Here is a 10,061-nt window from a genome sequence, read left to right as displayed (position 1 = left end):
GGGTACCTGGACCATAGGAAGGGCTCAGGTTTGGGGGTGCCTGGCCCCCTCTTGCAACCTCATATCAGGAAGAGAGAAGAGAGAGACCCAAATTAAGCAGTTTTCAGGCTGTATCAGAGGGCTTGAGGGTGCCCGGCCCCTCCAGTCCCATCAGCTTCCTCTCAGGCACCAGAAGGTACGGCCTCACTGCTCACAGGTCACCAGGGAGACCCTGAGCTTGCCGAGAAGCATGGACCGCAGTGGGTGGGCTCGTGTAAGTCGGAGATAAACAACTGTCTCCACCTCCTTCCCCGTGGCTCCACGGCCAGTCCTCCCACCAGGATCCCCATCTCTGCATCCTTTGTCTCCGCTCTCCTGGAAGGTGGGCCTGCGTCCTTTCTGAGCGAGTCCGACATCTCGAGCTATTTTGCTTTGCTATTCATTTGTTTCTAAAAGTCTCCAGAGCCCCAAATTACGTAACCTTCCTCGGGCACGTAAAGACAATTTATGAGTTTTGCCTGTCTCTACAGAACCGATAGCAGAAAGGAGGAACCGCGTGGAGACCCTATTTCCAAGCAGCTCTCATCCAGTATCTCCTCTCGGTTAAACTAACCTCTTGTTCTCAGCCAGGTAAACCCAAAGTGCAGGCAAGAGCCCGGCATTCAGCAAAATTCCTGTGTGTCCTATGCTTCCAGAATGAATCCGTCACTTATGATATTTAACAACGATGAAAGGAATTGTCTACTTATTGGGGGCCTCTCTGGAAATGACATCCTTTCATTTGTCCGAGGGTTTTATGATAACACAGGGGAGGGAGTATGCCAGGTGACCCCAGGGGCCATCCTGCAGGCCAGAGAGGGTTTAAGAAGCCCTGCTCCAGCCTTGGCTGGGATGACCGGCACTGCCCACCTTCACACTTACCCACCCTGCTCACCCCTCTTATTCACCCACCCCCTCAGTACACAGCTACTCAGCACCTGACTGAGCCAGGCATTGAGTGGTCCCTCTATGTTGTCTTTCTGTGTCTCCTGAAAGCCTGGTGGAAGGGAAAGAGCTTTCTAAGAAGTGTGGGTGTTGCTTTATCTCACAAACACCAAACTACACATTGAGGCTCGTGCGCTCCTGGCGGAGCTGGGCAGGGCTTCCCAGGGCAGTATCTGGGCATTTTCAAGGACCAGTTACTAAGATGGCCAGTTCGAGTTCTGCCCTGGAGGAAATGATGGTCCAGTGGGAGGAACAGAAGGTGATGTGGATGGAGATGAGGATGAAGGAAGAAGACAGAGGAGGAGGCTGGGGAAGGGATACTGGCCGTGGATTATGGCAACAAAGAGGACACAGGAGGTGCTGTGGACACACAGAGGTGGGACACCTAATCCAACTGGGAGGCTGGGAAGACCTCCTGGAGGAGGTGAGACTGTACTGAGTCCTAAAGGACCAGGGCAAGTTGGCCAAGGAACATGGGAGCAAGGAGGAGGAACTTTCCAAGGGGGTCCACTGGCCAACACAGAGCCAAAGGGCCAGCGAGATGGTGCAGAGAACTTCAGGATGTACAGGGCATTGGCGGTGCTGGGGCGGGTGGGTGGCGTGGTGACGAGCACCGAGGAAGGTACCTAGAGGGGAAAGAAGGGCCAGGCCCTGAAGAGCCTTGGGTGCTGTGGGGTGCTGTGTCAAGGGTCTGTGTTGGATGGGAGGACTTGAGAGCCATTATTGGATTGTAAGCCAGGAAGTGACATCACCATAGCCATCATCCACTTCTCCGTAATTTACTGGGTATTTACTATGCATGACACACTGTTCCAAGGACTGGATCTATGACGCCTCATACAATACTTAGAACCCCCAAGAGGGAGAAACTATTATTTACCCTCGTTGTACGGAAGCACAGAAAGGTTAAGTAACTTGTCCAAAGACAAACAGCTGAGATTTCCAATGCAAAGCCAGGGTTTGAACCCAAGGAGTCTGGCCAGAGCCTGCATCTTAGCCGTGCTTCCCTATTGCAACACAGATCTGGTTTGCCCTTGACCTCTGACTGATGCCATGGCTCCTGGGAAGAGGGTGGGCATCAGAGGGACAGAGTAGGCTGAAGAGAGTCTCAGAAGCTTAAACACTCAAGGAACAGCTTTCTGCAGTGTGGGGGGACCTTTTGCCCCTGACAACAATGCCTGGACCCCACTTGAAAGACAGATCCACTCTCGGGGACCTCCTCAGCCTATTAATCATGCTGAGTAGAAATCAGAGATTTTCCCATCAAGAGTCTGAAAGCCCCAGTTTCAAAGGATGTCTCTCGTTGTACAAATGAATAGCCATCTCCTTATAAAGCATTCTGCTTTGAAATTCTGGTATGAAAAAGCTGGAGCCCCAGTGATTGGAGTGACGGTAATGACAGTCACAAAAATCACCATCATCGTATGGTACCGGGATTTTCATTTTGAAGTTGGGGGAGAGCTAATTAGTGTTCTCTGACTTTGTGCGCCAAATCTGAGCCTTGCCCTTCCCACAGCAGGAAGAATGTCAGCCAGGGAATGTGGCGCGTGCAGAAATAGGGCTCTCATCTTGGGCTCTCTCGTCCCTGCCCCAGGCCTTCTGAAGATCTGGCAAAGATGCTTCAGTGTCACAGCAGGAACCCCTGGGACCACCAGCGACTTAAACATATTAGGATCCAGGACAAACATTTCTCAGCAGCTCAGGCCACGTGTCCAAACCGCACTGCTGGCCTCAGGAGGTGGTCATGTCTGTTCTGCCCCCAATACAGGGAAATCCCTCATTTTGGACGCAGCAGTTGCCTGCTTGAAGTTACTGATACCCAGAGTAAGGGAAGGGGAGCAGTGAACCACCATCCCTGGGCGGAAGAGCCAGGCCAATCACTTAGGATGCCCTTGCCCCTATGCTGCCCTCCTCCACCGTTTGCTGGGAGGACAGGAAGCTGCCAGCAATGAAGTCACAAGTTGCTCGCTTCACAGGACCATCCCCATCGAGCTGCAGAAAAACAAGGGAAACACCAGCAAAGAGAGAAGGACGGAGCCTTCGGAAGTGATATTTGACCTCCAGTGAGGAAACTCATTCAGGCATGCTCATTGGAGGGAGTGACCTGCAAAGAACAGGCAGGGTGGTGCTTCCCTTTATGCATTTCAACCTTAGGTGCCCCCGATGGTCACCCCTTTCCAGTCCTGTGCAGGGGAAGGTGGGGAGCACCCGACAGGCCCCAAGGCAAAGGATCCTTGGGGTTGTCCCACATGCTCATGAATCAGAGGTTCTGAAATGAGGCTAGAAAAGACAGGATTCTTCAAGAGAGATCCTATAATGGGGCGTCGTTGGGGCCAAACTAGTTCACCGACTTTCTTGACCCTGGTGGGAGCAAAAGTAGCAGCGTGTACCTTGCTCTCTAAGCACCCAAGTGAGCACCAAGTGGTCGCTCTGGCTGAGCAGGGTGACCAGAGGCTGCAGGAGGGCTTGGCTTTGGGAATAGTCTGGTTAAACAGAGGAAGAGACAAAGATCCCATCTGGATCCCCAACCTTGTAGAAAACCCTTCTGAAATGTCTCATCGACTGGCCACTGGAAATCTCAACGTGGACAGAACAGGGCTCTCCTGCAGGCGGAGGCTTCTGTGGTCCATAGTTTGGTAGAAACAGAAAATTTGGTCCTCCAGGGCTCCTGGATATTCCTAACCATCCGTTGGGGTTCTGAACCAATGAGAGACCATGAGAGGAGCAGTTAGCACCTCTTGGGGGCTGGCGGGGAGACTTCACATGATCCTGTATTGGTCAGCTCAGGCTGCTATGAAAAATACTGTAGACCAGGCAGCTTAAAGAACAGACATTTATCTCTCTCAGTTCTGGGGGCTGGAAACCCATGATTCTGCTCCTGGTGAGAGCTCTCTTCCTGGCTTGCAGACAGCCTCCTTCTCACTGTCCTCACCTGGCAGAGAGAGAGCAAGCTCTGGTCTCATCAACTTTTTATAATGGCACTAATCCCACCATGGGGGCCCCACCCTTATAACCTCATCTAAACCCAAAGGACCCACCTCCAAATACTATCACACTGGGGGTTAGGACTTCACCATATGAATTTTCAGGGGACACAAACGTTTGGTTCATAATACCTCGCAACAACCATGAGGCTGGCAGACCAGGAAGCAGGCAGGTGGGAACCAATAGCCATCAGGATGTGATTTTCTAACTCCTTCCCCTGAACTAAGTCTCTGCACTGGAAGTCCCATCTGGGAGCACAAGGTTGGGGCTTATGTCCCCCCATAATGATGATGGGGAAGATCCCCTGAACATTGACTCCACACCCCGCTAAGAACGACATGGCTGCAGTGTACATACCCACCTCACCCCCCCCCCCCATGGGGAGGACCTGTGTGTTAGCCACAAGGGCAGAAGGGCTACGATTCTCATCCAGGCCTGCCTGCCAGCAAAAGGCTGAACCAGGCTCCAGAACACGCTCTGCAGACTTGCCCCTGGGCTGCCCCCTGGAGCAGTTGCCTGGGCTAATGATATTCTCACTTTAAGGGCTGCTGTTGGGAGAAATGGAACAAATTTATCAAGCACTTGACACACAGTAACTAGTTTATAATGTTAGCTGGAATTAATATAATTATCATCATCGTCATCATCCCTCAGACACAGAGTGGGCATCTGATGAATTTTTGAATGAAGGGGTGAATGGCTATGTAAGTTTAGTAACAGCACGGTGCCGATTTTATAGGCTCAGCCAGCCACAGAGTCTGCATCTCCTTCTTCTTTTAAAAAATTATTGTTATTAATGTAACTAACATTTTTATTAAAAATAACATTTCCAAATTAAAAAGATATGGCATAAGACATCTGGACCCTCACATCTGAATCTTTGTTCAGTCTGTTGCAATATGTCATTTTGGTTGATGTATCTAAGGAAAACCCAGCCTCAGACATCAGTGTAGTTGGAAAAGAGATGAGCATTTTAATAGCTTTTTCAGATAATTGTGGGTATCTTTTTTGATACTATGTGAAAATTTGACAAGTGGTGGTTTCTTTTTTTTTTTTTATGCATACATCCATTCTATTCTTTTTTTTTTTTTAACATCTTTACTGGAGTAAAATTGCTTTACAATGGTGTGTTAGTTTCTACTTTATAAAAAAGTGAATCAGGGCTTCTCTAGTGGTGCAGTGGTTGGGAGTCCGCCTGCCGATGCAGGGGACACAGGGTCGTGTCCCAGTCCAGGAAGATCCCACATGCCGCTGAGCGGCTGGGCCCGTGAGCCATGGCCGCTGAGCCTGCGCGTCCGGAGCCTGTGCTCCGCACCGGGAGAGGCTACAACAGTGAGAAGTCCACATACTGCCAAAAAAAAAAAAAAAAAGTGAATCAGTTATACATATACATATGTTCCCATATCTCTTCCCTCTTGCATCTCCCTCCCTCCCACCCTCCCTATCCCACCCCTCTAGGTGGTCACAAAGCACCGAGCTGATCTCCCTGTGCTATGTGGCTGCTTCCCACTAGCTATCTGTTTTATGTTTGGTAGTGTATATATGTCCATGCCCCTCTCTCACTTTGTCACAGCTTACACTTCCCCCTCCCCATATCCTCAAGTCCATTCCCTAGTAGGTCTGTGTCTTTATTCCTGTCTTACCCCTAGGTTCTTCATGACACTTTTTTTTCTTAGATTCCATATATATGTGTTAGCATACGGTGTGTGTCTTTCTTTTTCTGACTTACTTCACTCTGTATGACAGACTCTAGGTCCATCCACCTCACTACAAATAACTAAATTTCATTTCTTTTTATGGCTGAGTAATATTCCATTGTATATATGTGCCACATCTTCTTTATCCATTCATTCGATGATGGACACTTAGGTTGCTTCCATGTCCTGGCTATTGTAAATAGAGCTGCTATGAACATTGTGCTACATGACTCTTTTTGAATTATGGTTTTCTCAGGGTATATGCCCAGTAGTGGGATTGCTGGGTCATATGGTAGTTCTATTTGTAGTTTTTTAAGGAACCTCCATACTGTTCTCCATAGTGGCTGTACCAATTCACATGTCCATAAGTGGTGGTTTCTTAACGGTAGTTGCAACATGGAATTCTATATCCGTACCTTCTGTATTGTATGACATTAAAATCCACTAGTTTACCTTGCTTCGAATAGATTTTTACCCATGCACGATTTTTTAAACAGCTCTATTGCGATATAATTCACATACCACACAATTCAGCCATTTAAAGTGTACAGTTCAATGGTTCTGGCATATCCGCAGACATGTGCAATCGTCAATGAATCAGTTTTAGAACGTTTTCATCACCTTAAATCATCTCAAACAGAAATTGTGCCCTTTAGCTATCGTTCCCTATCCCCCACCCCCACCCCAGCCCTGAGCAAACAGTAATCTACTCCCTGTCTCTTGATTTCCCTATTCTGGACATTTCTCATCAATAACTCATACATGTCCCTTCGTCTGGTTTCTTTCACTAGCTTCATGTTTGCAAGGATCACCCATGTTTTAGCATGTGTCAGTGCCTCATTCCTTGTTATGGCTGAATAATCTTCTGTTGTGTGGAGGGTCCATATCTGGTTATCCATTTGTCTGTTTTTGAACATTTGGGCAATTTTGAATAAAGCTGCTATGAACCTGCAGGTACACATTTCTGGATGGACTTTCACTTCTCAGTCTTAAGACCCCTGGTGGTTTCAATCCCCCGGGTGGTCTCTTTAATGCCCGGAAGCTTTGGATGTGGGATTACTTGATTGATTAAGTCAGCATAGAATTTAAAGTCCAAACCGGGACACTCTTGAGAGTAAGACAGGGCAGTGTGAACGGTCACTCCTGGACAACGATCCCTCGGACATTTGGCCACTCTGCTTGCCAAGAGCCTCCCCTCTGGACACCCATGTCCCCCAGGATGGCAATCACCTTCTTAAGCATTATGCAGATGAGGCTACCTGCCTCTTTCCCAGTTTTCAAGCAAGGTTTAATAAGTCTGTGATGCCCCAGTCACAGAGAGTTTACTAACTTTCCCACCTGGCTGTTTGGCGTTTGGAACTTGACCCGAGGAATCTGGGCATGAAGACAACCCAAACCTCATCAGCCCCTAATCCCAAGTCTGGGTTCCAATGGGAGTTTTTGTTCAGCCTATGTTTTCTGAAACTCACTAGACTGAACTAGAGAACAACCTGAGCGAAGAGACCTCATTTGTCTGATTCAGCAGTCACAGAATACATGTTGGCTCAATGAACACATGAATGGAGGGACGGTTGACTAAGCTGCTGGCTGCTCTGCCTGGAGAGAAGGTGCCCCGGATGTGTGTGCACCACTGTTTTCCCACCACTGTTTTCCCCCTGCTCAGAGGCACAGGCAGCTTCACGCCCCTCACAGCGCGCGGCAGACCCTTGCCTACGGCAGGTCCTGCTGCTCCTGTTGAGGAGCTTATTACTCTCGTGAATATGCATGGATGTCGCCCTGGCTTTCTTGTTGTGTGAGTTTCTTACTCTCTTCTGAGATGCAGACACTGTCATTCCACAGCCATTCACATTTGCTTCTGCAGGAAGACAGCCTAGGAACGTAGTTTGCAGGCTTCTAGCCCCTGAGAGCAGGAGGGAGCTAAGAGGGGAGGTGATGGTGCCGAGTACCAGACAACAGCCAGCCAGTGACCTTCAGAAATGTTTCAATGGACGATTATGCATTTCTGTCTTGGATATCTGTTTACGGTCTGAATTCTACTCTGAACTGTAAGTCCTATGAGGACAGAGTGCAGGTGTGTTTAACATTTATCAAAGTTTACCTGGCACCTAGGATCATGCACAATAAATGTTTGCTGCATGAAGAATAAATTAATAGCTGACGCATGTCCTCAGATGTACAGCAATTTCACTGACAGCAGCCCCTTCCTGAAAATGGCAACAATGTATGAGCATCTAACATGGCAGGAGCATTGCCCAGGCTTTATGATTTAACCCTCCTGAAGTTTGCCCTTTCCTCTCCCATTTGAAAGATGTGAGAACCACGGTAAAGGAAGTGACATAACTAGTCTGAGATCTGGGATGGGGTGGAGGCAACACTTGAAACTATTTGTTTGATTCTTAAAAAAGGAACAAACAAAACCTGTGTCCTTCTGACTACCGTTAGCTTCCTTTTGTTGCATACAAACGTCCCTGCTGATTACGGAGGTGGGGGCAGGGGGAAGAGTTCTAGTAGCATCGCTCCTCCAAAAGATACCCTGGATTGCTGATGTCGCTTTATATAGCTTGGGAAAACGAAACTCAAGCTCATCTGGGAAGCCGTGGGCCTGATTCAGCTTTTAAACACCTGCTCCAGACACGGCAGACCCGTGCTGCCTTCTCTGGAACCTTTTGTTGGCTCCTGCAACAAAGGAGAACTCGGAGCATCAGATATGAAACCCAGATGAGCCAGGAGTCACCATCTCCCGGGATACATGTACCTCCCTCGCTCAGTGAAATTTCCAGAAACAAACGGATGATGGATTCCTTAGCTTTACCACACCCACCCCAAGGCAGAACTCAGCTAAAGATGTGACATTGGTGAAACAGGCATAGATCAAGATGTTTAGGGGATGATGTGAAGACTTAAGCCCCCTGTGTTATGTTTCTATTTAGACTCTTGATTCCAGATTGATCTCAGGCATCCTCTTTGATTATAACCTTTAGTAGGAGTTGGTAAAATTCTATCCCAGAAAATTTAGAATCTTGAAGCAATGAAGACCTGCACCTGGGTTTCACCAGTCTTAGAGGTAAGCACTGGCCTGCTCTCAGTGAGGGTTACATTTAGTCGAAAGTTATAGAAAACTGGGATCAACCGAAGCTTGAGCTAATGAGAGGTTTATTTTCCTTGCCTAACAGGTAGTCTGTAGGCAGGTAATTTAGGGTGCACGTGGCTGTCCACCATGCCCCCAGGGGCCTAGACTCCTTCTATGCCTTTGCTCCGGCATTTTGGGCATGCAGCTTCCACCCTCATACCTGTCACCTCGTGGTCACAACATGGTTGTTCCACCTCCTGCATCCCATCTGCATTCCAGGAAAAAATAAGGACAAGAGAGAAAGCAAAAGGCAGATGGCAAAAGGTCAGCCCCCTTCTAATGAACTTCGCCAGGCATCCCATCCAGCAATTTCTGCTTACATCTCATTGGCCAGAACGGTATCACAAGCCGCCCTGGGTACAAGAGGGGCTGGAATGTATAAGCTTTTGGCCAGGCACACTTATCACCTCCCCCGCCACCATCGCCACCCAAGTTCTGTTAGTGAGGAGGATGGGGACAGTAGATATTGGGGGGGTCATCTGGCAGCGTGTAACTGCAGCCACATTCTCTAGAGGACAAACAAAAGTGAACATTTCATAAAAGCACAGCTTCAAAGGTGAAAGTAAGGACCAGCGTTGATTATGCAGAGACAAGCTCTACTGTGTATAAGAAAATGATGGTCCAGGGCAGCAAGTCGCAGAAGTTGGGTATCGCTGTCTTGAACGCACGCTGCCTACCAGGGCTTCCGCTTTTTAACATATTCAGAAAGCGGGCAGTGAAATGGGTTTCTGTGACGTGTCCTTCGTATGTTACAGTAGAGAGAGCCTTGGGGTTGCATTGGCCCAGACTGGATCATCGAGTCATCCTTCACCTGCTGGGGGATCCTGGACAATCCACTTTGAACTCCTTATGCATATGCATGTGATCAGGCCGGGTATTCAGTCGGCATGGCAGGGGGCAGCCATGCCAGATATTACAATATTGAAATACCTTCCTACCAGCTGGAAACAGCATTCCCCCCCCCCCCGCCCCCAATGCCCCGGCCCCGCCCAGATTGCTGCCGGTCCTCTCCCAGAACCCCTGCCTGGCCCTGTGGCCGCAGCCCACCTCTACCCCAGTACCCAAGCTGCACAGTGTTAAGATGTTTTCAATATTAAGCCCAGGTGTGATAATATCACCAACCTCTCCGGGTGGCTGTGGCACTGCAAAGAGATCAGAAATGTAATATCCATCATGATGGCTGATGCCTATACACAGGGGTGGCCTTCAGGCTACGCTGGCGTGAGCCAGCTAGGCGTTTGCTCTGCGCTGGGGCATTCAGTAAACAACGTCTTCCTCCCTCCTTG

Source organism: Leucopleurus acutus (assembly GCF_964270905.1).
Source record: "Leucopleurus acutus genome assembly, chromosome: 2".
Classification (NCBI taxonomy): domain Eukaryota; kingdom Metazoa; phylum Chordata; class Mammalia; order Artiodactyla; family Delphinidae; genus Leucopleurus; species Leucopleurus acutus.
Note: the sequence above shows the minus strand (reverse complement) of the source record.